General features: G+C 36.8%; 1 protein-coding gene across 1 annotated transcript in view; it reads left to right on the top strand.

The window, feature by feature from the left end:
* LOC125229335 overlaps nt 1-22,759 on the top strand; it is a 78,920-nt gene that overhangs the window by 28,506 nt on the left and 27,655 nt on the right.

Genomic DNA, 22,759 nt, shown 5'->3' on the forward strand with positions numbered 1-22,759 from the left:
ACTGTGTAGGTCACAGAAGTCGCCATTAGTGTCAATAATAATGATTCAAGAGCTCTTAATAACTTTAATGAAATGACCGTGACTTGACAGTCAAATGATCTTTAAATAATTCGGAAGCTTGACCCAATGCGTGCGTTCCGTTATATTGCTGGACAAAAAAATGAAAATATTTGTCATGTTAATAAAGTTCAGCAGGCCACTTAGACAGGTCAATTCCAACTTCCACTGATATTTAATAATCATCTGAAGGAAGTCGTTCGGATATCGCGCATTTCGCGCTTGCCCGCAGTTGTATACGCGCGGGCGAGACGTACGATGACTGACTGTTTCAGATATCGTTCTGATGTCGGCGTATGTTTGAATTGGCCTGGGAGTCAACGAACGCCCGTCGATCACTGAGTCATTGTTTGGAGTAATATTGCATGTATTGCCAGTTATTTGCCTAACCGCTAAGTCCGAGTTGATCTATCTGTGCCATTGTGGTCCAAGGTAAGAAATAATTAGGTTGTTGCGAATTTGGTGTAAAAACTATATAATTGGTGTTTGGTAACCCATAGTGAGGCCATTGCCTAGACTGTCTCTTTGTGACCTAGTGATTGAATTTAATTAATTAGGCATGGTGACTTGCTGGGGCGCCTGTCAAACTTTTCTTCTCTAACTTAGTGTCTGATCTGATTACACTTGATAGAATTTTACATATTGACTAATTCATTCTTATTAAATTATTATACCATATTAGATGTGTCAAACGTTTTTATCAACGAAATCAGTTAAATAATTTTTCATTTCTCAATCTAAAATGATATGTAGGAGATAACAAAACATATTTGTAAAAGTTATTATGTTGTCAATTTATAAAACATTTCAAACTTGTCAATAAAACCAAACTAAGTATTTTGCAACTGATTTTTCAAGTTACGTAATATTAATAACATATACGCGTTTGCCCCTGTCCCAGTGACCTGTGTGTAATTTCCGTATTGTCACCAAACTGTACACTTCATGTCAAAGACACGTGCTACACTAGATTTGTCTTCATAATAATCATATCATCGTTATAATTATATAGACATCGTTACATTTTCAGACGTACTACGGTTTTGCTTCCGCTTTTCGACAGTCAAACTGTTTAAAAACCTTTATGAGTTCAAGCGCCTTTGGCATTCATTAAGCATGTCATTATTATGACATATATTATGTCATTGTGATAAAGCCCGATCATATTACGTCACAAGCTTAACAGGTCGTTGAAATGTTATTGATACCTTATCGGTAATATTTAATAGATGCTTATATTGCTTATTATAATTATAGAATTGTTACGAGTAATATAATTTAACAGTGCTGTTTGTCATAAATATGTTCTTGAACTGTGACTTACAAGTTAAAAAAAATGAACACAGACAGAGACCCGATTCTGGTCTCGCCACAGACTAAAAAATACATGCATGATACCTAATTACATTATTTTTCAGTACAGATGGTGTTTTTTTACGCACTAGTGCGAGAAGTGGTTCATTATATGCCAGGTCGAAACTTCGGAGGCTCATCTGTACTGAAAAACGTCGTACGATACACGTGCGAAAAGGAAATTCGTAACTCGTGTCGATTTAAAACACTCCCTTCGGTCGTGTTTTAATTTACTGCCACTCGTTTCGAACTTTCTTTTTTACACACTTGTATCGTAATGTACTTTTACACCCACCATCTGCGTTATCTGCATCTATATTATCTCAATGAGAGCATTACTATTTTATAACAGGAGGATGCGAGGCTTCAACTCGCGACTTTTTAATTTGGCAAAAAAGATAAAAAGGGTAAAATGTAAAACGATCAGTAAGTATTATAAATGATTACTTTTGTAGTAGTGAAAACTGCAGCGTCAAAAAAACTGTATCGGAATTCCTCCGCGGCTACTTCCTCCTTGGGCCACAAATGCCAGAATCAATGCCGATGTTACTTCAACACCGGTACATTGCGGTAAAGAAATATGCCAGCAAATTATTCACGCGTACAAAATAACTGTTAGCGAATAATCTATCATAATGACTTTGCTATCACCCACACCTTATAAAACAAAGTCCCCCAACGCGCCTGTCTCTGTGTCTGTTTGTTTATATGTTCGCGATAAACTCAAAAACTACTGAACGGATTATCATGCAGGTTTCACCTATGGATAGTGTTTTTTGAGAAAAATAATTTGTTAAGATTTTGTGTGAATTGGTTGAAATATGAAAAGCTCGCTGAGCTTTAATCTATAAAGCTGGTCAAACCGTTTAATCTATAATCAAAAATTGTGTCCTTTTTATAGGCCTACAAAAAAATCATCGATGGCATATGACTATATTTTAAGAAAAACTTACTACTCATATTTATGTTTTACTCTCCGTGCGAAGACGAGTCGGGTCGCTAGTAGAAGATACAAAGACGGGTAGATCATTGATTTTGACGTCGAGTACTTCTACTTGACATAGTTAAAGCCATGATGAACGAGATATTTCATTTGCTGAGACATGTCATGACGGATAAATGATGGTGTATTACACGGTACTTAACCCACATCATTTGAAGATCACTTCCAAATATTTATGTAATGAGATCTCGGTTAGTACGGTCATACACCGAGTACCTACTGTTGGTGAAAGCAGCTCATATTGTACCTACTCAAAAACAAGCCCGCATTGAGAGAAGGCCCTAAGTGCGTTTTCACATTATCCGATCCGATATCGGATGTAGGACCGATATCCCATACATTTAAGCCGCCATCTTTGATTTTTGCCTTTGAAATCCTTCCGACATCCGATATCGGATCGGATAATGTGAAAACGCACTAAGAACTTTGTATGAGACATACTTTGAATGTTAAAACCATTACTAGTTTGCTTTGATCGCCTTTGAAGCCTAGAATTTGTTCGCATAACCGCGAAAACCGGCCCTAAGTCTAACCTAACACATGTCATAATTGTATCATGAATCATGATATTCATGATAAATTAGAGCTTCAATTATTAAGTAACTTATAAACCTACACGAGTAAGATAACACATAGAATTATCATCAATCATTCAATTTATAAATGTCCACACATGGCGCACGCAGCACAGGGCGCATAGCGTCCCAAATACGTAGTCATTATTGTCATTAACTCGTTGACTACGTTCACACAACTGCATCCGCACGCTAGCATTGTCTCTTGCGGTCAAGGACACATATATGCGTCCGTGAGTCCATCTGATAATGTTCAGTTGTGCTACATTAAACTGTTGGCAATCCGGCAAGCGTGACGTTTCTACTGTAGAGGTGATTCACCTCATCAGACTGTATTGTGTATCTACAAACCACAAATTTTTGTTTATTTGAACTTTACTTATACTGACGATGACGATTATGCTAATCAGAAAAGAAAATATTGGATATGCAAATAGTTGGTATAGGTAAATTTTACATCGACAAAGGCAAATACTTTTTCCCCTCACTAGCTCGGAAACACGTGTTTTGTCCTTTAATACCAGCGGGTAAAAACGCATTTTATCCATTAGTGGGTAAAGTAATTTGACCTTGAATAAAGTCAAATTAACTGCTTTAAAATTGATAAAAGTAGGTGAATCTAGTAATAAAGATGATTTGCCACCTGTGGAACTACTGGAAGCAGTGATAAACGCATTTTTTGCGTTGTAGTTTCCTCGCTATAGTGAGGCGAAAAGTTTTGTGTTACACTCGGGTGCAAATGTATTTTACTTCTCGTGTGTTAAAAAATTCGCAAGTTCAGGATTCTATTCTCGAACCACTCGCTTCGCTCGTGGTTCAACTATAGAATCCTTTCACTTGCTCGTTTTTCAATTCCACACTCGGCGTTAAAATACAACTTTGCCCCCTTGTATAACAAATAACTATTTCCCCTCACTAGCTCGGAAACACGTGTTTTGTCCTTTAATACCAGCGGGTAAAAACGCATTTTATCCACTAGTGGGTAAAGTAATTTGACCTTGAATAAAGTCAAATTAACTGCTTTAAAATTGATGAAAGTAGGTGAATCTAGTAATAAAGATGATTTACCACCTGTGGAACTACTGGAAGCAGTGATAAACGCATTTTTTGCGTTGTAGTTTTCTCGCAAATACTTTTACTAAAGTTTTAAAAATTAAATATACCCTATCTATACGTACCTCAGATTACATTAATCAAAATACCAAATACCTTTATTGATTTTAAAGCTTAATGCAGTTATAAAACGAGTATATTATATATTAATTTTAATTACGTGTTTATAACCGAATTACACCAATAAATTATTTATTCACACACATGATTTATATTGCACCATAAACCACAACATACTTAAGTATATTTACTGTCCAAAGCAAACGATTAAGAATGTTAAAGCCTGCTTGATTCCCACAATAAAATGCAGTCTATTTAACTGAACAATATAAATCAGAAAGATAAGAATTTGAAATCATTTTGTCCACGATTCCCAAACCGAGAGACACTGTGCATTGTCTTTGGCCATTTGCATAGTAGTTGGGACGGCACGAAACAATTATTTACCAACTGGTAAAAGCCTCAAGGATGCTGTACTATTAGAGGATACTATTAGAGGCGGTAAAATGCCAGTACTTATTATTATGGTGCCTGAAAATGGTGTGATACTTAGGCCATGAGTCGTGATATTAATAACTCGGTCACGCCAGTGCTTAGTAGATATTATTATAAGTTTACACTTAGATTGGAGGAGTACTATCTAGACAAAACTGTAATGTTTAATAGTAAAAAAAGTTAAGTTTTGCCAAAGTACAGAACAGTTTGTTAGCAGAAGGACTCCCAGGTGTATGGGTAGATATATAATGTAACTAACCGGCTAGTTTCTCGTGTTTACGTGTTTTCATTTATTACTAACGACAATAAAATTGAAAACAGGTTTATTTAGGCATTTGAAAATAGACTTTAAGAAGGCCAAAATTGAAATTAGAGTACCTAGGTAAAGAAAGATAACCCAAGCAAAATATTAGGTATCTTTTGTATGATCCATTTTCTTGCATTCCTTTCCTGTACAAGACCTTGAACCACCTGCAGCGGGTTTTTTCGTCGGACACAAATTTTCACATACACTTGTTCGATTTTCCCGCAAAATTACTCACAATCAAGGGTCGTCGTTCTACAAGATGCTTTCCTACAAAATTAAAATTTCCAGCTATTAAAACAATTAATGGTTTTCCAATAGTAATTAGAAACTGTTCGGCAATAAGTCCAAGGTCTCCGTAAAAAATTGCGTGACGCCGCACGCGCTATTCCGTAACTATTTTATGATATTGTCGTAGAAAAAGTGCAACGATTAGCTGTCACGATTCGGCGCATTTCAGCATTAAATATTTGAATAATAGTCACAGAAAATACTTAATTGGCTACTGTGGAGTATCTGTACGGAACGGGAAGTACTTATTCAGGAAAATTTGTTGTAGAGTTTTACACATCAATTTATGACAGACAGGCTCATGAAAACAGTGTTTTTACGATGTTTAATTATAAGTAAGCATAGGAGCCGTGCCTCGAGTTACCACTAATGTATTAAAGAAGATAGGGAAAAGTTCACCTTGTCACTAATGCCCGTGGTTCATATCAACCGGCAACTCGTGGTATCCGTAAGTATCTTTTTAAATACCTATAGATATTTTTTTTCCGTACACTTTATTCTATCAAGAATACTCAAAAGCCCTAAATATATTTTATTTAAAGTGTATATATGTATCTGATTTGTCACCCACCCTGGATTTATCCGACAAAAATCGTAGTAAGTATTTGTGACGTTATCTGGGTAAAGGGTCCTTATTGTCGATGTCGCTTACGTCCCGCGGCGTCTTATTTGTACACCAACATCGCTCATAACGCCGTAACCGCCATCGACAATATGGTTCCTTTACCCAGATAATGGCACATTTATTCGTAGTCTAGAAAAGCAATTTAAGCGGAAAATGACATCGACACCCTCACTCGCTCTAATACAGCTACGGGCAAGGACGAGTGAAATGCACGATATTTGAATGATACCTTTAGATGATATTGATACGAGTATGTATATTGTATGAATATCACTACATAGTATAAAACAAAGTCGCTTTCTCTGTCCCTATGTCCCTATGTATGCTTAAATCTTTAAAACTACGCAACGGATTTTGACGCGGTTTTTTTTAATAGATAGAGTAATTTTAGAGGAAGGTTTACATGTAGGTATAGTACCCGTGCGAAGCCGGGGCGGGTCGCTAGTTGACCTATAAGTAGATATCGTTAGTCCTGCATAACTAGATTCAGTAGGCATCTTAGTTTTTGAAAGTAGGGCGCTAATGGTGATCTTTATTGACATTATTCCGATAGTTCAAGGTTCACAGCACAATGAGACCATAAATCGGCCGGACACTGGACATAAACATGTAAACACTCGCTCAATGAATTCATTAGCAGGTACTGAAGCTCCTTTATTAAATAAACAGCGATGATATGGCAAATTTATCATTTACTACTAGATTACAGTAGAAGATACATCAACTTAATCACCTCACCTGACAAGGTGCTCTAAATATGTATCTGAACATTGACTATTAATAGCCTTAATAGGTATTGATAGTAAGTTTTACATATATTTATGAATAAGTTTATCGCGCCGAAATACCTGTCGGAAGCAAAGACATATAACTATAAGAAGACATAAGACGTATAAGAAGTATAAAATAGGTAGGTAGTCTATTTTCTTAGAAAATAAGCACAAAATTTAAATTCTTCCTAAAATTTTGGTCAAAATAGTGGATCGGCAAATATTTTTTTTTCATACATTACATATTATATATTTTTAAACTAAAGGAAAAGTGGAAAAATTCACACCTCCGGCAGGACTCGAACCTGCAACCATCGGCTTTGCCGGACCCGTTCCTCTCACCAACTGAGCCACGGGGCGGAGGCTGCACTTTATTGTCGGCTCGAGTCCTGACGGAGGTGTGAATTTTCCATTTTTCCTTTCATTTAAAAATATGTAGTGTGGCTCGCAGACGTTTCTGCATGATAAAAAACAAACAAAATTACATTAATACTTAATAAAAAACTGTAGAATTTGTAAAAAAAAAGAAATAACTACTATTATCTTAGGTAACAATAGCCGTAGTGATAACGTTTAATCTGATGCAACGTGCATTCATTGATGTCTTTTACTACGCGCCACTGAACATTTCACTATCGCTTGTGGCCGATTACACAGTGGTCGTAATTATGCAAATTATTATTTACGTTCTAACCTGAAAAAGAATGACAAACTTGCTTTGAAAGGGGCAACGGCAACATTGCTTTAGTAACGCAGAACGTGATAGGCTGATAGCTTAGGAGGACCTTATTGAAGTACCTACCATTTGTAGTATATACTACAACAATACTACTTGAAGTAGGCAGCATTTCGTACTGGACGTTCCAGTGAAATGCACTAAAAGCAATTGTACCTATACAAATACATATACATTTTAAGTCAAGTCAAATTTAAAACCGGCCAAGAGCGTGTCGGGCCTCGCTCAGTGTAGGGTTCCGTAGTTTTCCGTATTTTTCTCAAAAACTACTGAACCTATCAAGTTCAAAACAATTTTCCTAGAAAGTATTCATAAAGTTCTACTTTTGTGATTTTTTTCATATTTTTTAAACATATGGTTCAAAAGTTAGAGGGGGGACGCACTTTTTTTGGACGGACGGACGGACGGACGGACGGACAGACGACAGACAGACATGGCGAAACTATAAGGGTTCCTAGTTGACTACGGAACCCTAAAAAGGGCGAAGACGCCCTGAAGATGAAGGTGCCTGTTCACCCGTTTTTATATTCTGTGTTTTTCATTATTATGAATCATTGCTTGAAAATAAGTCATATTTACTTTTTTACTAGTAAAAATACATATTTTATGAGTTTAAGATCATATTCATTTAATTAAATGCTGTAGGCAATCCTTTTACGTAAGTTTTAACTAATAACCCAGATTCGCTCTTCATTTATTGGAATTCTTAGTAATTAAAGGTAAACATTGACTATCAGTTGCATTCTACAGGTTAATTAGACTTGAGTTCTATCTGTGGATGATCTCTATTTCTATATGAAGAGGATATCGAGGTAAACGGTACATTTATTTAAACTAACAAGTTTATTCTATAAAACTTAATTTATTCTAGATCAGGGGTCTCCAAACCCCCACCCGCGGGCTACCACTGTCTTCTACAATAGCGGGTAACCTGGGAGTAATTACTCTGAGGGGGTAAAATATATATATATCTAATTAAGATATCAAACACCTACAAGGAAGCCTATAAATGTTTTTGGAAACTACAAGTTTTTTATACCTGTAGAATGTAGATAGACCAATCAATATTCAAATAAGTTAGTTTAGTTGTGTAAACACAGACAGACTCAAAACAGACATAATGAACTAGGATACATGTAAATCAATGCCAAATTTTAATAATTTTGGTTTTACATCTTCTTTGTAAACGGCAATTAACTATCAACCCACGTCTACCACATATAATTCATTTTTAATTAATTAATAGCCCATATTACTCGTACAGTCCTTAATTCATAAGTTTTATAACTGACCTCCATTAAAAATGCAAAGTTGTTAGCAACATTTTTTAAAGTCATCATAAGTGGCTCATGCATGTCATGGTACACATGACAGTTGGGTATTTTATATCTTTAGATTAAGGTACAGCGGGGCAAATCTCGACTGGGGGGGCCAATGTAACTGGTCCATTTTTTTCCATGTTTTACAATGTTTGTATTATTAAGTAGATAGAGTTTCAACCGGTTCTATACGGTAGGCATGTTCAGTGGATACATGTAGAACTCAACATCATAGTGTAATAATGGAAAACATGGATCAGTTACAATTGTCCCCCAGTGGAGATTTGCCCCGCTGTGCCTTACTAGGTATTTTGCCGTATTCGCTATGCGCACGACTCATGCTGCTCTCATTGTGTGGGCATTTCCAAGTTAAATTATATGGTGTCCCATTAATTTCAACGGCCGCCGCTAGCACTAATGTTGGACATATCCATAAGATGACGTGTATGTCCGTCTGTGTATGTATGATCACAAGTGTTTTACAATTATTTAAAATAAATCGTCTTGAAGTGTTTATAGAAATAACGCGAAAGAGGACTAAGGTACAGCGGGACGATTTCGACTGAGGGCAAATGCAACTGAAACATTTTTTTCTATGTTTACAATGTTTGCATTATTAATTAGAGTGTCCACTGGTTATATATGGCACGCGTGTCTAGTAGATATCTACATATGAGACTCAACTTAATACAAAATGGATCAGTTACAATTATATATTATTTCATAAATATATGACATATGAATCAACATAGTTTGATCAGAAAACATTCATCATTTTTACGCCTAAAAATTTAGACAAGTTTAATTTTTATTAGCTACAAAGTGCTTAGAACGACCATTTTCTGCATATTTTCTACCAGATTAACCATTACGTGACAATTAATCGATATAACCATCCTAAGTCAATTAATTACGTAATTACGGAGTAGTTTAACCATAAGTTGGCCGCTTCCTTGGCCTATTGGCTTCTCACTGGACTATGGAGACTGAGGCCGTTTGTGGGCTTCCCGCATTAAAATACAATTTTCATCATGGCCGTTCATAATTATAGCCTAATAAAGTGCATAATTTTGAATAAAATATTAGTAAAATGGGTAAGTACAGTTCTTTTTGAGTTTTCCTTATTATCTCACATCACAAATTATTTTTGGGCGTTTATTTATAGTTCAACCAGGATTAGCGCTGGTGGCCTAGCGGTAAGAGCGTGCGACTTTCAATCCGGAGGTCGCGGATTCGAACCCCGGCTCGTACCAATGAGTTTTTCGGAACTTACGTGCGAAATGTCATTTGATATTTGCCAGTCGCTTTTCGGTGAAGGAAAACATCGTGAGGAAACCGGACTCATTTCAATAAGGTCTAGTTACCCTTCAGGTTGGAAGTTCAGATGGCAGTCGCATTCGTAAAACTAGTGCCTACGCCAAATCTTGGGATTAGTTGTCAAAGCGGACCCCAGGCTCCCATGAGCCGTGGCAAATTCCGGGATAACGAAAGGATGATGATGATGATGATTTATAGTTCAACCAGGATAAACCAGTAGCAATAAAGTGTTATTCATCGTAATTAGGTACCTACATAAACGTTTAAGTTCGCTGCATAGGTATATTTTAGTTTAGAGATCTTTTTAATACATAGATTTGGTAGAATTTGCCCAGACCAACTGGGCGTCATTATTCACATATTAATCAATATTTTTCCCGCTACAAATTGTACTGCAGTTTCTAACCTTATAAGGCGTATTTTAATAGGTTTAAAAACAAAGGTAAAGACACTTACCGTCGGATGCGCGTGAGTTCGGGTCGCGACATTCTGCGCCTGACCCGCATCGTGCTATCATATTTTCTCCAACATGACCCCTTATTCCGAGCCATTCAAAGACATTTGAATAGAAATATAATTTTACCTGTCGAGAGGTCAGAAGATGAATGGCAAAAGTGTTGTCGAGATTTATAATTGAACATTATTATATTCATTTAGTCTGCGGTAAGCTCGAATCTACATACAAGCATAGTTATTCTCTTATGAAAAGAATTAGTTTACTGTGACACTTTGTACTTTACAAAAGGATAAGTCATATTTATATCTTGAAATTAAGTTTATGTAGCTTGAGATACCATACTTAAAATGTAAAGCAAATGTAAAATGTTCATACAGAATTAGTTTTTGTTTTATTTCGTTTGTTTTATAAGCTGGATCAATTCTGTATATATTTGTTTTATACTACGTCGGTGGCAAACAAGTATACGGCCCGCCTGATGTAAAGCGGTCACCGTAACCTATGGACGCCTGCAACTCAAACAGTGTCACATGCGCGTTGCCACCCCATTAGAAACCTGTACATTCCCTTTTGCTGTGTTAAGTACACAGCAAAAAGGAGTGTACAAGTTCCAAGGAGGGTTCGGGTTGCCGACGACTCAAAGGACAATAAACGGAACAAGTTAGTTCCGTAAGTCCTCCCGTCATCAGCACACCGCACCCTCGTTGAGCTCTGGCAGCCTTACTCACCGACAGGAACACAACACTAACGTTTTACAGTGTTATCGTTTTTTTATATAATAGGTATAGTTCATAATAACATCTGCCCCTATTCAAAGCGATTGTCCTCTTAGGGTCACTTGCACCACCAGCTTAACTCAAGGTTAGTAGGCTGTCAACTGTCTAATTCCATATAAAATGGTGGGTTAACCCTCCATTTTCGGTGGTGCAAGTGACCCTTAAATACGCTAAATGAACATATTCATGAATAGAACAACCAGCGTAACAAAATTTGGCCCTTAATGTAATTTATAATTTAGGTGAATATGATGTGGAATGAATACAATCTCATACCTACATCATATTACTCAAACGCAAGATGGTGTAAAACTTGATCAAATATGTATTAAGTCAAGCAAGCACAGGTACTACGAAATCTGTACACGAAACCAAACCTTGGCGATTCGCTCGAATTACGACAAACACACTTAATTCTTGTAAAAGCCCCATTGTTATTAAATTATCTATGTTTTAATCGTTGTACACGATTTTTGGATTCCGTAAGGGCTCTCTGCTATTACAAAGGGTCGGTTGTCGGTTGCACTTAACCGTATGTTACCGATTTAGCGTTCGCAAAATTTTGGTAAAATTTGAAATTTCTATAGACTTGTGCTGCGTGACGTTGACGAGTCTTTTAACTGTGGTTGATGTAAGGGGCCCTAAGCCTAAGGCCTGTTTTGTAGGTATAAGTAACAATAGAAAATAAAGGGACCCGTTTGAAGTTTTCAGCTACAAGTTTAGTAAATCTAGGGGGGAGGCCTTTGCCCAGCAGTGAGACACCCTATAGGCTACCAAAAAAAAAGTTTAGTGTGCATGTCTCTAGACTAGATAAAAAGTAATGCCCAATTGAACATATACGATTTTTCCTTGTAGGTACGGTATTTGATAGATGAACCAAATTAAACTACACAAGAAGTTTAAACTTAAGTATCAACAAATATACAGACCCCCACCCTGCCCTCTATTGCAACTAATGTCACGCATAAAACCAAAAATAAATACTTCAAGGGATAAGTACTTACCTAAAGTGATTAACTTTGTTGTAACGATTTTTATCGATGATTTATTATTTACATCGCGCCTTTCCGTCAAGTCCTCGTGATGATGAATCATTTGGATTACTTGTCATTATGTTATGTAAGCCTTTTTATCTTGCTTAATCTATAATTTCCTATCTGTGTAGGTACTTAGTTGCATTTGATAAATTACCGTGGGTTTTAATTTTAATGTTACCTTGAAAATCAGTGTAGGCTTTTTATTAATATAAACTTTTGACTCTTTTGTTTCTTTAAAATTTTAGCTGTGATTTTTTTTTCACGGCCGTTATCTTTTGCCTAAATAGTGATAGGTATAATTTGAATCCCAGTAAGGGTATTTGTTTATAATTATGTTAGATATGCACAAAGTTCTTATAACAAACGATTTAGTCGAGTTGTACGATCTAACTGCTGTCAATTTGTCAGCAAGTTATCAGGTTTATTTTCCTTAATGTAAGCAAGAGAAATAAACCGATTAACATAATAGGACTAGCTTTTGCCCGCGGCTTCGCTCGCGTTAGAAAGAGACAAAAAATAGCCTATGTCACTCTCCATCCCTTCAACTATCTTCACTTAAAAATCACGTCAATTTGTCACTCCCTTTTGCCGTGAAAGACGGACAAACAAACAGACACACACACTTTCCCATTTATGATATTAGTATGGATTCAATGACTACTCCAGGATGCTCTCCTATAGATCACATGTATTTACCTATTCTCAAGAAAGACTTAATAGAAGACTTAGCCACGAGTATAACACAAGGGTAATCTTGACTGCGGGATAATTTCCTCTAATCGAAATATTTTCCGAGTTTTACATTATCAGGTTGAGTGCCAGCCAACATCCCTATACCTTAAAAACATAATACCTATAATAAGGAGTCAGTTTTTGAATTAACGATCGAGATCTGCACTGCACCTCTCTAAGCTAGTAGTTTAAAGTTTTAAACTAGACAACTTTCCTAATCTTCTCTAACCTTTCGTAACCAGATATATAAGCATAATCTTTAGCATCGGAACCACTTATCAGCGAACTCGCGTGTCAATCCATCAAAGCATGAAGCATGTCGAAAACGAGCCACTGTTTCGAAAAACTGACAACCTTGTGTTGTTACCGTTTCTTAAGCATAACAATAGTTAAGTGCTCCAATAGTTAACAAGACATAGTTATAGGAGCTCATATGGTTGGCGCCAGTTGGCCTGAATTTTCTTTAGAATTTTTATTGCTAAGCTAATAAGAGGCTAATGGATGGTACAGCCTTTGCTTTCAAATTGGAGTAGGTAATTACTATAAAACATTACCCTTTTTAACTTAATATATTTTTTAATAATTTTTCGTGAAGAATAATTATTATGTTATGACTTATTCGAAAATTATTCAATTCCTCTTCGAAAGGAGCTTCAACATTATTATATATTGAGCAAGTTTGCAAATTTCTGTTAGTATTAGGTACATTATTTAACAGTCAAAATTATATACACATAATGAATTCGACAAGAATTCGATTTAACAAAGTACCAAAATCATATTTGTACATACATACCAAAGAGGATCGAGTATTATAGAGAGTTACTGTCAAAGTAAAATGTGTAATCACAGCGCTTAGACTGTCATCTCTCGACACAGGCTTAAAACTTTTGAACATCAGTTTTGACAATTTGGTCCATAATCTTAGCTTGATATGTTTTAAAATGTCAAATATTAATATTAGCGCCATCTAGCTGAGGGTACCCCAAAGGTGTAATGCCATCTAGGCCACCGTACCTTTTTCTGTATGGTACAGAGGTACGTTTTTTTCTTAGACTTTATCTGTCTATACGGAGTTATATATGTCTTTGTACATACATAGGTAACACGCAACAAGACAGACTATTTTCAAGGACTGCATGTTAGGTAGAGGAAGGACTGTCATTTAGGTCGAAGAGGATTTTGAAGGAGTTAAATTTATGGCGCGTACAGATGAATTCGATTTAAAATACTTTGTAGAGAACTTTATCCATTTTAGACAAAATCCACGCAGGCCCCATTCATAACTGTTCGACGCCTAGGCTAGACCTTTAATGACACTACTTGATACTTGAGTGTAAATCGCGAGAAACAGTTCAAACAAGGTGCGGTCGCCTTGACTTGATGATATTCAAATGACGTCTGAGGTCGATGGATAAACTGAACCGACTGTCAAGTGTTAAAGGTTTATGCTTTATAGATAAGTAAATATTATTTTACTTATTAAGTCATGACAGGCCATCCATTGTTCTGGGCGATCGTGTCTAAATTATATAAATTCACATCTAGATTGCACTGATGAAATGAGCTCATGACGCAAAAAAATAACACAAATACGGTTGTCACAAATACTATCTTATGAATTAATTAATGTTAATCAAAAAGGTTTAACATAGAAAAGCCGACAACAAGAGGGCAACACCAGTCGTGCACCTAGCGAATAGTAAACATACCTCGAAAGTATTACAGTTAGTTACTTTTTTTTGAGCAAAATAAATTATGTAATGAACTAAAATAGAGATTCCTCCAAAATAAAAATTGTATTCCACAGGTTCTGCAATACTTTGCCGGCTCCACTTCTCCGTCGTTTAAATCCACCTCTGTATCTGGAAGCATCATGAAGAACAGATCCAGGAAAATGTGTAAAGTTTTGTGAAAAATGACATGTCAAGCACTACCCAAAGAAATTATACAGATTTCACTACATTTAACGGGAAAACATATCAATAAAACCGTAAAAGATATACAAAAAACTATCTATGTGCATGTAATTTGTTTTTTTTCAGTAAAGTTAATGTGACTTACAGAAAAATATGCTGATAATATGAAACTGTAAACGATTCGTTTTGGCTACTTTAATCGTGATATCCTGAAAAAACGGCTCGAAAAACATTGGGACTTGGAAAATAACGTAACAGTCCCAATAAATGCCAGCCGTGTCGTGCCGAGTTTTAGACTTGCGACGGTTTTCAGTCCTAATAAATGACACGCTTGTTTATCACAGTAACAATGAACGAAATCGACATTTAATTACTTAAATATCTTCCCGTACATTCTAGCACCAACACAATTATAGAATATGTTCACAACTTACCGTGAAAGTATTTTAAATAAGTCAGCAAATACGAGCAAAGCTTAACCAAATCGCTAACAAAATTGAGAGATTGATTGCTCATGACAATGTCATCACATATATTATTCATTAATTGTAAAAGTTTCTATATTTTATAATATGGCGTATGAAATGTGAAGGCTACAAACATTTCTCATCTAATAAATCTAATTGCGATGAATGTAACGGTAATCTTATCTTATTAATCGCTATTTAAACCATGGGTGACGAGTACTAGTACCGCGTCGAGCACTAGTACATCCACCTTAATCAAACATAATTATCGATTTCTACGTGCACTTTAGGTCGTTACCGTAAATACGCGTACCTACGCTACGTAATGAATGCAGCTGCAAACTCCTACGCGTTTTGGGTAACGAGAACTGGGGGGTTACCATGACGTACTAAAGACGTTCAGTTTAGGTTGAGAGAAAGGGACACAGCTATAGCAGTTACATAGCTCCGTCTCTCTCTCTCAACCTAAACTGAACGGCTTTAGCACGTCATGGTAACCCCCCAGATAGTTTTTAGATTTATTAGATAAAGATATTAATATTAATAGGCCTATCTATCAATATGAACGGACACCAATTTTGATTTAGGCCTTGGATCTACGTTGAACCACAAATTAGGGCAATACGGTTAAGTTGGTAGTATTTCACATTGATTAAAATAAAGGTAACGCTCTCCTAAAAAATGTTTAAACTGTTAAGTTTGGTACGTAATAATAATTACTGAAAATTCATCAGATAACTGTGTTCGGACAGGCAAGTATGGTTGCGCGATAAATGATAAAACATCTGGCCGTCCCTATCGCACTTACAAATAGTGCGATGGAGACGGCCTGATGTTTTATCATTTATCGCGCGACCATGTGTGCCTGCCAGGTCAAAGATCCAGTCATTGACACAGCTTGCGAAATAAGTAAATACTACGAGTATTAACTAAATAAATCATGCAACTCATGCATCTCTTCTGAAGAAAAAAAAGGCTACGCATATCTCTGTTATTGTTCCTACACCTTGATTGTGCATTCAACAGTGCTATAATCTACAGACGACTACATATTGTATACTAATACTACTAGAAACCGTAGATAGTGCAACATAATTAAAAAGTAAAAATTTGATCAATATTTTCTGTGATATGCAACATCAAGGATTTCTTTAGCTATAAAGTCTTACGAACTTGAACTTGCGCATACCTGAAGTAATCTGTGACCGTTGATAGGGCTGAATCATAATCATTAGGTTACCACGAGTTGGTATTTAACATTCACATTGCTAACTGCGTGAAGTACCCACGCAGATCGTGTCCATCTTGATCCCAAAGATGTATTGGTGCGAATGGTGCGATCGAGAGAGAAACGATCGAGTTGCAATGTCAAATGGTAACTCATGGTATGGCTTCATTCGTACTTGCTATAATTGACCTGTGATCTTATTAGATCTTTATTACAATGTGACAAGTAAACGACTCAATTATACTAATTGTATTCTCGTGCGCTACATCCGTTTCAATATTTGAATCATCGGACTGGAACAACATTCAATGCTCCACAAACATAATTATAGCTCCTAACACAACCAGAAAAAAAAACTCATTGTAGGTCAAAAACAATCGTAGTTATTTATGGCTTCAATTGGGGCTAAAATATAAAAAAAATCCCGAACGTGTTATGCTGTTTAAGCCAGTCTCAGTTCAAGAAGTAGGGTTGACCGAACTGCAAGACAAATACGAACGTTTCCAAAAATTAAACAACTGCACACATTTGATTGCAAAAGCACAGTATAATAAAGAGTACTATCGTACAGTATGGCCACTTCCGCTCCCCGCTGAAAGTGCCACCCACCCCCTCTCGGTTACCTCACAGTTACCGCCTGTCAAAAACGCGAACAGTCGACCTGTCATATCTCACTCATACTAGCTCAGTACGCGTTCATCTACACGAGCTTAGACTGTGTATATTTGATCGCCAGTGTCCGAGGTGTGGCAAAAGGCTAGTTGTATGTTATGCGAGTATTTGAAGTTTTGAAACTTATCATATTATCACTAGTCATAATTTTGCATAAAAGATACCTACGGAAGATTTAAGAAGTAAATAAACATAAACATTACTCTGCCGTGTACGTTCGCCGGAAGACTGGCTTCACGCTGAGGGTGCAACAGCTGCAGTCGCGCCGCTACGTGCACTTCAGCTCGTTTGTGGTACGTGTGCCGCGGCCGCTGCAGGACACCATCGCTAGCGCAGACTTCTAGCCGAAGGGTGTAGTCTTTCGAAGGTTCCGGGGCAACCTGCCGAATTCTACGCCCGGACAGACGACGCAACGAAGCCTCGACGTTACGTCGTAAATCTAGTTAATATTTCGTCGTGTATTTTTAGTTTCACAGTGCTATGGTTCTTACTGTAATGTTGTGTAACATAATATATTTAAATTAAATAAATAAAGAAATACCTGTGTGGTGACGGGTTAAGAATTTCACCACCCCCTTTCTTCCCGTGGGTGTCGTAGAAGGCGACTATGGGATATGGGTTAAATTGTGGCGTAGGCGAGAGGCTGGCAACCTGTCACTGCAATGTCACAGTTTCGTTTTCTTTCAACCCCTTATTTGCCAAGAGTGGCACTGAAGCATTAGTAGTTTCATGTGTTCTGCCTACCCCTTTATGGGATACAGGCGTGATTGTATGTATGTATGTATGTAAATAAAGAAATAGTAAACATGCCTGATACCTGTGTGGTGATGGGTTAAGAATCGCCTGTGTGGTGACGGTTTAAGAATTTCACCACCCCATTTCTTCCCGTGGGTGTCGTAGAAGGCGACTGTGGGATATGGGTTAAATTGTGCCGTAGGCGAGAGCCTGGCAACCTGTCACTGCAATGTCACAGTTTCGTTTTCTTTCAACCCCTTATTTACCAAGAGTGGCACTGAAGCTTTAGTAGTTTCATGAGCTCTGCCTACCCCTTTATGGGATACAGGCGTGATTATATGTATGTATGTTGTATGTACGTAAATAAAGAAATAAATGGCATATGTGATATTTCCATTTAATGGTTCCTAATAACGCAATTGTCTTTAAACATATGCAATAAATTACTTCAGTAGATAATTACAGTAGTGCACATCATTCTCAATATTTCTATGAGTAACATAAAAGCCCTATGTACGTAAATACTAGTTAAATTTAAATTACATACTCAGGCAATAGAGTATACATTTATGGTACATTTTACTGCACATACGATTGTAGTGTTTAGCGTATTAGTAGGTACACTTATAGATATAAATCAAAGTGTCACTTTACTTAAGTATAATGAGTTGCTAACAGCAAGAAAATTGCAGTTAATGAGTGCTAAAGAATTACTTAATTGGGGTGTTGATCTGTTGATTGTCATATCGAGTAGCTGTATTCGTAGTAATTTATGATGTGGCTCGTTTAACACTTTTCATAATAATATTTAATAAAAAAAACATATAATGGCAAAAAAGGGCCATTTTAAATCAACATTATTTAAGCAAGTTTTTTAATTTCTACTCTTTTTTAACCCCCGACGCAAAAACGACGCGGTGTTATAAGTTTGACGTGTCTGTCTTTCTATCTGTCTGTCTGTCTGTCTGTTTGTCTGTCTGTCTGTGTGCGTGTCTGTCTGTGGCATCGTAGCTCCCGAACGGATGAACCGATTTAGATTTAGTTTTTTTTGTCTGAAAGCTGAGTTAGTCGGGAGTGTTCTTAGCCATGTTTCATGAAAATCGGTTTACTATGTCGCGGTCGGAGCTTTTTTCAAAATGTTAATTGCCATGCTCTTAAGTCACTGAAGCTAACATGATACCATGCATTTATTTGCGGAATAATCCAGGTTCTGTAAAGTTAATTATAAATCGCAGTCGTCGTTCCAAAGTGATAATAGCTATTTGGAGTAAGCACAATATTGTCATAAATTGGCTTATGTAGATAGATAATTACAAGTACATAAGGCCATGAATACGCACAAATTCCGATAAAACTCACAAAAATCTTAAGTTAGGGTACAGTCACCACCGGCATCAGCATCGCACAAAAAGAAGGCTACAAAAGCATCTGACATAGATTGGATAATCTTATTTCTAGAGCCGTTCGGTTCGGTTCGATTGCCGGTGACTGTACTTAATTTCCTTTAGCCCAATCCGTTCCACAGATAATCAAATTACGTAAAATTACTGCAAAATTAAACACGGTATATAATTATATATAATTAAAAATGATAAATGAATTACATAATGAAATAATACCCCTTTATTAACATTATAAATCTTATGAACATTGTACAAAAACATGTAACTAATAAGTCTAATAACCATTTAAAACGCATGTACCTAAATTTTAACAAAAGGTTGCGCACTTAACGCTTTCGTGCATTAAAATGTCTTTATCATTTGCGTAATACACGTAATAGACACATTGACATTTGACCGGAAGTTTTAGCGTTTGTTATGCCGATTGTTATAAAAATTATCTCAAACGTGACTCTTTCATATGTTGACCTTTATTGATGAGTCGCTTCAACGCTCCATTCAAGCTTGACAAGTAAGGTACAGACTCTTGATTTGCATACAAAGTGCGTCGAGTAATATCTTGAGCCTACGAAGAACACACGTTTTTGAGAGATTTAACCCCATAAGACCAAGTAGACAAACTGTTGTACCTTAGGTACATATTCCAAAATGTATTTTGAACCTTTTTGTTTATCATCCTCCTTGCTCCGTTCTCTTCAATGCTGAGAGTCATGACTTCCAAAGTGGACTACAGGACTCCGGATAAAATATTTCCAGGCATTTCGATCCCTCGCGACTTCTAAGGCATTATGGAACTTGACGGAAACTGATTTTCTAACCTGGTCGAACTAACGCGTTGGGCTACGGTGCTTTGCTATCTTTCCTTCCATCGAAAGGGTTCGAAATTCAAAAACAAAACAATTGTTTCCTAGACTCATATCAGAAGATAAAGCACCGTAGCAATATGATTACGTAACATAGAGATTGACAGTATGGACAGTCATTATTGTATGTTCATCGTGGATTAAAATATATATAACGCGTTGGTCAAAGGCCTACAAGAAGTCGCGTGAGGTCAACATGTAAATTATTACTGTATGATATAACACCGTTTGTTAGGTTTATTTGCAAATAAATCATGTTTCGTGACCTGTACCGCCCGCGTGGAATGTCAGTCTTTGTGGAGCATTTACTGTGCAAGGACCATTCAATCTATTATAGTAGGTGACTTGTCTTGTCACTATTATTAAAAGCCTCCTTGAATCGCTTTCCTTATCACTCAGGCTATCAAGAAGTGTATTTTATTATATTAATACAGAAATTTTCATAATCCGTTGCCAGTAGTAGTTTAAGTGTCAAATGTTGATAGAATTTAATCAGTCCTGCCGGCGTATCATGCTTCCAATTTTATCACTTATCCACGTGGATAAGACATCTGTCACGCTTTGGCAAGTATGTCAGTGTGAGAGTAACAGATGTCTTATCCACGTGGATAAGTGATAAAATTGGAAGCATGATACGCTGGCAGCCGGCGTATCATGCTTCTAATTTTATCACTTATCCACGTGGATAAGACGTCTGTCACGCTTTAGCAAGTATGTCAGTGTGAGAGTGACAGATGTCTTATCCACGTGGATAAGTGATAAAATTGGAAGCATGGTAGGCTGGCAGGCAGGCAAGTATTGTCGCGCGATAAAACATCTGGCCGTCCCTATTGCACTTACAAATAGTGCGATAGGGATGGCCAGATGTTGCCTGGGCATGTGGTCGGTTGGCCGTGCGCTTTACTTATAGAGAATTTAATAATACCTAATATTGGCACGCGGTATAAAAATTTTAGGGCAAGCCCGGCTTTTGGGCTTATATGGCTGTACCGCCACTACTTGCCGGCCAGATCATCAGGTTCCGGGTTTTTTGGTTTATCACCTCCGAAAAATTCGTAAAGTTTACACTACACTACGTTATCCATGCCTATTGGAAAAATTGTATATACTTTCTGGAATAAAGAACCATGTTATGGGCGATAAATCTATTTGCGTTTATTTGAACTCGAATTCACGAAAAGAATGAGTGTCGCGATGACAGTTACTACTAAAATAACATAATATTTAACATATTTTCACACAATTGTAACTTTTGTTAGCGGTGTCTTATCAACCCCTCAACACATTAATAATTACTTCGACAAGTTCAACCCACACCAGACGTATGCGGTACATCCGCGTCGCGTCAGCTGTGATATATGCCAGTAACGTAACGCGTGTAGGGCACGCAACGTAAGCGATGTGCCACCTCTCATATAATTCTTCAGAGTTGATTATGTCAGCGAAGTGCGAATGATCTTTAACCTTCGTTACCTAAGTGACGAATATAATTAACTAGACAGGGGTCAAGCGTGCCTAGTGGCCTCACGCGGCTTATAAGGAACACTATTACGGTTTTAAACTTAACACTCTCTATAAACATTATAGTCAAATGGGATGCGTAAGTTGAAAATTATGCAGTGTGGAAAGATAAGGGCCTCAGACCCTCGAGGGAAACTACCTTAAATCCTTAAGCTGTTTCATTTTACTTAAAGGAGACAATCCTTTATTTTTAAAAGGAAAATTGAAAGGAATTTTCTAAAACTAGCTGGTCTCGTCAGGGCTCGAACCAGCTAAAATAAAATAAAAACACTCGCTATTTAATTATACTAATCGATAGGATTATTTTGTAAGTTTGAAGCACATTTGAAGCACATTTGTTTTTTTTAGTGTCTCTGACCATCAAAATTGTATCACTAACAACAACTACACAATTATCGGCTCAAAAAAATAGGAGAGCTATTCTCATAGAATTCTGTTCTTATCTATTTGTTATGGACATGATCTGTCAACGGTGACATTTATTGAAATCTAGGGCAGCAGTTTCACTATTGTTGTTTATAAGTTAGCACTATTACCTCATCCGCCTCACCTTGAACTTCCGCGTAGGAAAGAGTAAAAGCGAGAGTGAACCACGCGATGAAACCGAAAGGCCGACGGAGGCGGGGCTTAGACTACTTGTATTCTATTTAAGTTTTTTTACCTCATTAGTAGTAGACTGGTATATTTTGTTAAGTTACCGTTAATAGTTGCTCTAGCTAATCTTATGAACTTTTTACATAAAGCTATTCATTTCTGTTTTGAGTTACAATAATACTCCAAGTTATAAATAGTTTATCTGACACTTCAGTGGCTTCAGTAGGTAGTATTATTAATTCAATAGCATTAGTAGGACAATTTAATAGCCATGTTCGCACTTCGTAAATTTAAATATAGATAACTCACGCGATTATAAAAATAAGTAGCTTAAGTCCGACTGGTCTGGCTCAGTCAGTAGTGACCCTGCCTGCTAAGCCGCGATCCTGGGTTCGAA

The sequence above is a fragment of the Leguminivora glycinivorella genome, chromosome 9 (assembly GCF_023078275.1).
Source record: "Leguminivora glycinivorella isolate SPB_JAAS2020 chromosome 9, LegGlyc_1.1, whole genome shotgun sequence".
Classification (NCBI taxonomy): domain Eukaryota; kingdom Metazoa; phylum Arthropoda; class Insecta; order Lepidoptera; family Tortricidae; genus Leguminivora; species Leguminivora glycinivorella.